The sequence below is a fragment of the Colobus angolensis genome, unplaced genomic scaffold, assembly GCF_000951035.1.
Source record: "Colobus angolensis palliatus isolate OR3802 unplaced genomic scaffold, Cang.pa_1.0 Scaffold78, whole genome shotgun sequence".
In the NCBI taxonomy this organism is placed as follows: domain Eukaryota; kingdom Metazoa; phylum Chordata; class Mammalia; order Primates; family Cercopithecidae; genus Colobus; species Colobus angolensis.
In genome coordinates, this window is record NW_012121598.1 from 7,730,838 (window position 1) to 7,738,273 (window position 7,436).

The following is a 7,436-nucleotide window of genomic DNA, read 5'->3' on the forward strand; positions in this document are numbered from 1 at the left end:
TGGATTAACATCCAAAGGACTGAGCCCTGAACAAAGAGTTAAGTTACCTTTTAAACATTTCATGGGGTCGGGGGGAGATCTGTGCAGGGGAAAGCATATTACAGAAGCAAGAAACAAAGACAGTTATTCAATTAATTGAGACATACATTACATCATTTCTTACTTTTCAAGAAAAAATATGTTTTATGACTTGGGTTTATCTGTCTAGTGACTTTGCAGCTGCACAGCTAGAGAAACAGGGTCTTCACAATGCCTGGGAAAGAAGGAGAGATAAGACTCGCTAGCCAAAGAAAAACAGGCAGTTAATTTTTAAAGGACTCCAGCTCTTTCTCTTTCTGAGGGGGAATTGGGTTTTCTTACATACAACTGAGTTTCTGCTTACACATTCTTTAATTTCTTTTAATTCCTGTTCCACTGCCCACTTGGGAATGTGATTAACATTATTTCTTCTCTGTTCTTTGTGATAAGGCACAGTGACTTTTTGCTGGTTCATACATGCAACAATGTGGAAAGGAACATAAGAATGATATTTCCGTTAGCCGGGCGCGGTGGCTCACGCCTGTAATCCCAGCACTTTGGGAGGCCAAGGCAGGTGGATCACCTGAGGTTGGGAGTTCGAGAACAGCCTGACCAACATGGAGAAACCCCGTCTCTACTAAAAATACAAAATTAGCTGGGGTGGTGGCACATGCCTGTAATCCCAGCTACTTGGGAGGCTGAGGCAGGAGAATCACTTGAACCTGGGAGGCGGAGGTTGTGGTGAGCCAAGATCGCGCCATTGCACTCCAGTCTGCACAAAAAGAGCGAAACTCTTAAAAATAATATCTACTTATAAATTAAAAAGTAGCAGAGAAGAAGAGATATCAGGCATTAAATTAGAGAGCATCACAATTAAGGATGAATCTGCAATAGAGGGCCTCTGAATTCTTATGCGTACAAATCTCAAACATATTATTTCATTACTAAAGAATTACTTCAATATCTTACAGTACTGTTGTCAACCACTTCAGGAGATATTCTTTAGAGCCATAGAAAAGAAATTTAAATTTATACTATTTAATTACAGTTACAAAACCATTTAAAATATTTTAAATTATCTACCAGCTAACAATCCGCAAAATGGTGTCTCCTACAAACTCCAGTTCCTACTAAAGTATCCTCATCACTAGAGAAGAAATAGTCCATTTGCTGGCTTGGCTTCATTCAACTATAAGTTAAGTAAGGTCATGATCTGTATCCTCATGTGGTTGATGGATGTTGTGGTTTGAATGTTCTCTCCAAAATTCATGTTGAAATTTCATTGCCAACATCATAAAATTGGGAGGTGGGGCCTTCAAGAGCTGATTAGGTCATAAGGCCCCTGCCCTCAGGAATGGATTAATGGCATGAATGTAGGAGTGAGTTAGTTATCATGGGAGTGGGCTCCTGATAAAAGGATGAGTTTAAGCTGATTTTCTCTCTGCCTCAAACGCTCATGTGCCCTTCTACTACTGAATGACCTTCACCAGATGCCAGCACTGTGCTCTTGGACTTTTCAGCCTCCAGAACAGTGAGTTAAATAAACTTCTGCTCTTTAGGAATCACCCAGTCTGTGGTATTCTGTTATAGCAGCAGAAACTGGACTAAGACAGTCATCTAATAGGAAAGACAGGCCAGTAATTCAAGATTGTAATACACGTGGTGGGGCAGTAAGAGGAAGAACAGGTTATCAGGGAAGGTTCCCTAGAGATGACAGCTGTACAAGGTCTACAAAAATGAGTAAGAGAAAGCAAACAAGGACTACAGAAGGCAGGAAGGGTACATTCCAGGCAAAGGGGATAGCATAAATGAAGGCTCCGAATCAGAAGTTTGGAAAGAACAGATCACTCAGTTTAGCTGGAAAATGAAGTAAAGACAGATTTGTGATTTCTGGCTTGGCCAGTCCTTTCAAGGGCCTCCACAATGATCCTAAATAGGCTGGGTACTGGGTGCTTTGTAGTGGAGGTGAGCTCTTCTGACCTGTTTCCAGAAGCTCTAATGTGAACTAGAAGCCCTCACTTAAAAATACTGCTTCATTCATTCATTTAACAAACACATAATGAGCAGCCACAATGTGCTAATCACTTTATGGAAATAAACGACTCTAGGGTCATAGTCAATTGAGAGAGACTAGAAAGGACACAGTTAAAACGCAGTTGGAAGTAACTGCTATTAAAAAGGTCTATCTAAGATACTATGAAAGTAGAAAGGAAGAGTATGGAACCAGTAGGAGATGTGAGGAAGAGATGTCAGGAAAGCATTTCCAGAGAAGGTAATACCAGAATTGAGAGGGTAATACCAGAATTGACTCACATGATCATTAGGAGAAAACCAGGTTCTGTGAGAATAAGGAAATGGGAGTTAAATTATGTAGAAGCACTTGAAACCCCAGGAAACAATTATTCAAGGATGAGCAAGAGAGAGAGAAAGAGAGAAAGAAAACAAGAGAGAGACAGAGAGAGAGGCAGGGTTGGAGAGGATGTCTGTTAGACTTTATTTTCCTCTTACGGTCATAGGTGACCTTATATCTATTTGGTCTGTCGGGTCTCTCCTTATAGTTTTCATTTTATACGATATATATTATTTTATAGATTTTCCTTTTGAATTTTATCCTTTAAAATATGTAATCTCTCTAGTTTATCATGGTCATATCAAACACTATTCATATCTTCCCAGATCATCAACTTGTCCTCTGTAAACTTAATAAACATACTTTCAATTACATCTACGGCATTAACATGGAAATTAAGTAATGCGTGCCTCAGACCTGAGTAATGCAGAACATGACTCAGTATCTCCACCTATGTTGATGTTAACTCTCTGATAACCACCGATTGAGTGTTGTCATGTACCGTGATGAAGTGTACATGCACCTGCACCTAGGTCTGAATTTTTAGCTTATAAACAAACATGGCCATGTGAAACAAAATCTACAGCTTTACATTTTTGCAGGCAACCAATCTGTTTCTCCCTTTATTTGATCCCTTGTTAAAAAGAAAAAATATTAAGTTAGTGTAATAAAATGCTTTCTTTCAAAACTGTGTTTTTACCGTGGTGCCTTAAAGATGTGGCTTCATTGAGACTTTAATCTCTCTCTTGTTAGAGAGATGCTAAGTTTTTCTATATTATCACTCATCAAAATCAAGCTGCTCTGCTGTGTCTCTCTGATTTCTACTTTTAATTAGTCTCAAAAAGAAAATGCTTAAACCCTAAAGTTAATACTAGACAATGAGTTTACAATTATAATATTAATTTTATTTTTGAAGCATAACTATTTACTATGAAAAAGGTTGCTGGCACTGTTGAATGTTGTGCTTTACAGAGGCAGACAGACTCCTCAGAAAATGAAAACAAGTGTTCCCTAGAGATACTTGCTGAGGTCACTCAGTTCCTGGTGAGAAGCTTTTCACATGGCTATCAGATCCCCTCAAATAACCTGAGTTTTCTGTTCCATCAGTACACAGCCTATACACTATATAAAGATGCTACAGAAGAAATAGCCAATTATATTTGTTTATAACCTTTACACACTCTAGTGCTCTAATATGTACTGTATTTTATTCCTACTGTAACCTTCTGGGGTAGAAAATATTCAGTAAGTCCCAAAGTAGTAGTTTAATGTTATGGTTTGAATGTGTTCCCCAAAGTTCATATGTTGCAAACTAAATCCTCAATGCAACAGTGTTGAGAGGTGAGACTTTAAAATGTCACTAGGCCAGGCATGGTGGCTCATGCCTGTAATTCCAGCAGTTTGGGAAGCTGAGGCAGGAGGATCACTTGAGCCTAGGAATTTGAGACCACCCTGGGCAACATAGTGAGATTCCATCTCTACAAAAAAGAAAAAATTACCTGGGCATCATTGCACATGCCTGTAGTCCTAACTACTTGGGAGGCTGAGGTGGGAGGATCACTTGAGCCTCGGAGGTTGAGGCTGCAGTGAACCATGACTGTGCTACTACACCCTTGCCTGGGTGACATAGTGAGACCCTGTATTTTAAAAAAAAAAAAAAAAAAGGTGACTAGGTCATGAGGGCTCTGCCCTCATGGATGGATTTATGCAGTCATAATGGAAGTGGGTTAGTGATTGCAGTAATGGCATCCTGATGAAAGAATGAGCTTGGCCCCCTTCCTGTCTCTGTCTTACATGCTCTTACCCTTCCCACCTTCTACCATAAGATGATGCAGCAAGAAGGCCCTCAACTATAAATGTAGCCCATCAACCTTGCTCTTTCCTGCATCCAGAACAATGAGCCAAATAAACTTCTGTTCACTATAAATTACCCAGTCTGGTATTCTGATATACCAGTATAAAACAGACTAAAGTACTCATAAAAATGGAGAATTCTAAAGAGAAATCATTTACTGTGAGCTGGGGTCATCTGAAAGTAAAACCTGAGTGGGATAATGAAGTATAAATATAAATTAGACAGATAAAAAAGCATGGAGCAAGATATTCTATGCTAAACAAAAGATGCAGAAATAGAACTATGCCATCTTAATGTGAAGGAACAGACCTGTTAGAATAGGGCCAGGTAGTTGAAAGTAAGAAAACTAAATGACAAAGAAGAAAGGCTTCAGAGTCTCAAAGCTGGATTCAAATTTCAGCTCTCAGATACCATTTATTAGCATATGGCCTGGACAAGTTACTTTCGTCACCTGTAAAGCAGTGGTGATCTGCTCCAGGGATGTAAGGAGGATTACATGCCTTGCACCATGTTTGGTACATAGTAGACCTCTAAATATGGTAGCTATTTATTAATTTAAGTTAACCCACCTTTATATAACATATATAAAATTATCCTTATGAGGTACCATGTATTACTTGAAGTCTACTTGCATAAACAGGATACTTAGCATCACAGGGCAGCTGAGTCTCAGCTGAAACAGATGCGATTTTATCATCTGTAATACTGTGCACTTGGCCAGTGAATCTCTGCACAGTGGCGCACCCTGAGACCACATAACCAAATGATGGAAGGGGCCACCCTAAGGAAGGGCCTGGTAATAAATAAATTCAGAAATAATAAAACCAGATGAGAGGCTCAAGTCAATGAAAAGAGAAATGTAGACATAAGACCCCATAATGATGACAACTATGATGATAAGAACAGATCATATTTGAATAGAACTTAGTATTTTTCGAAGGGCTTTTGTGTGTATCACCTAATATAATTTTCACCTCCAAAGCAAGCAGGAGAGACATGTTTTCCTCTTTGGAGGAAAGAGTAACACCAAGAGGTTAGATGGTTTGTTCACAGCTGATGACCGGCATAGAGTAGAGCTGGATTGTTACACCCCACATCTCTTGATTTCCAGGAGAAAGTCTACGCAATGTTTCTTCTGCTTTGTTACACAGCTACCTACAATGGTCTCCCCTCAACTAAAAAGAAAAATGTTTATGCATTAGTTCTTATCAAATATAAAGATAACAAATGCATACCACAGAAACCTATAAATGTAAAACTAGACCATCAGTGACACTGCTCCATTTTATAGATGATAAAATGGAGACTGAGGGAGACCAGATTTGAGCTTATATGGTCAGTTATTGGTAGCTAGTGACTAGTACAGATGTCTTTTTCACTAGACCAAAGTTAATTGCATATGACTAACTTATTTCAAGCAAATTTAAATAAATGAAACTTAGTCAATAAAACTGATTTACACTATCACTCACAGTGGAGAGAAAACACAGCAAAAAAATCCATCAGCAACCTGGTTTTAAGGAAACAGCACAAAACAAAACAAAAACCCTAGTTCCAGCATGAGAAAAGACTGGCAAGAATGTCAAACAAGAATAAGAGAAAAAATAGGTATGGCAGTCCACTGAGTTTTTCTCCATGGTAAGTCAACAAGGACAATTAAAATTAAAAGGCTATTCTAGGAAGGTATTTTATGAGGGCATTGTACTCTCTAAGGAGCATGTTTAAAAAGAAGCCATGAGTCAAGGATTCTGCTCAAGGATCCTGGTTATTGCTGATGTCACCGGACATTGATCTGCTTGGAAAGAATCCCTAGTATGAGTTTTGTTTTTACGATAGATGTCAAAAACATCTTTTCAACCTTAAAGATCTACATTAGAACTCTGTTCCTTTCCCCCTACTCCCCACCCCACAACACACACAACCTGCTCTTCCTGCCATCTTCTACATCTCAGTAAACAGCAACTCCAACCTTCTAGGTGCTCAGTTCAAATCCTTACTGCCATCTTTAACTCCTCTTTTTCTCAAATAACCCCACATAAGCAAGCCTTTGGCGGTTCCGTCTTAAAAATATACCCAGAATTCATCTACGTTTTACCACCTCCACTAATTAAATGATCATGTCTTGCATGGATCAAGGCAATAACCTCCCAACTAGTCTCCTGGCTTCTAACCTTGCTCCAGCACAGTATGTTCTTTAATTTTTTTGTAACTTTACTTTTTTGTTTTTGTTTTTGTAGATAGGGTCTTGCTCTGTCACCCAGGCTGGAGTGCAGTGGCGCCATCTTGGCTCACTGCAGCCTTCAACTCCCGGGCTCAAAGGATCCTCTCACCTCAGACCTCTGAGTAGCTAGGAGTAAAGGCACATGCCACCATGCCTGGCTAATTTTTGTATTTTGTTTGTCAAGGCAGGGTCTCATTATGTTGCCCAGGCTGGAGTGTAGTAGCACAATCATAGATTACCGTAACCTTGAATTCCAAGGCTTAAGTGATCCGCCTACAGACACGCGCCACCACGCCCAGCTAATACTTTTATTGTTAATCACGCCTGACTTCATGGGGTAGGAATTCCTGTCTATTTAATGTGTATCCCCCATGCCCAGAACAGTGCCTGGTGTTTGGACGGTGTTCAATAAATCTCTATTAGATGAATGATGAATTGTACCTTCCCTGAAGACATGAGGGATCCCTAGAAATGATGGTAATGTGAAACACCAGGATTTGCATCTGGAAAGATGACATCTTTGTTTCACAAGAAAACAATGGCAAGAAATGATCCTGCAGCAGTTATTCCCTACTGTAAACCTAAACAGATACAGTCTCTTTAACTGTTGTGGCAGATGTTATGGGTATAGATCTATTTATATAAATGGTAAATATAATACCATATCTGATTGAGGCATATTTTAAAACTGTCTGAAAAAGAAAACCAAGCAAAAGGAAAAAACACAACCTTCAGTTAAGAAATCACCTTGAGTGACTGAGTCACAACAGATCATAATAAGAAGAAATTACAGGAAACCAAGGTAAATCTAAAAGTAGAAAGCCATAAATATTCGTATAAACCTAATACTATCTGTGAATGACCAGTAACAAAGATGGTAAGAGCTATGCTTTTGTATTTAAGACTACTACTTTCCAAAGAGTCATATAATTCTCTGAGCACTATACAATTTTGAGATTTTTTTTTTTTTTTTTTTTTTGAGGCGGAGTCTC

At 38.9% G+C, this 7,436-nt stretch overlaps 1 protein-coding gene across 5 annotated transcripts in view; it reads right to left on the reverse strand.

The window, feature by feature from the left end:
- Positions 1-7,436, reverse strand: part of MYO5A (myosin VA (heavy chain 12, myoxin)) — a 160,700-nt gene that overhangs the window by 143,568 nt on the left and 9,696 nt on the right. The gene's annotated exons all lie outside the window — the stretch shown is intronic.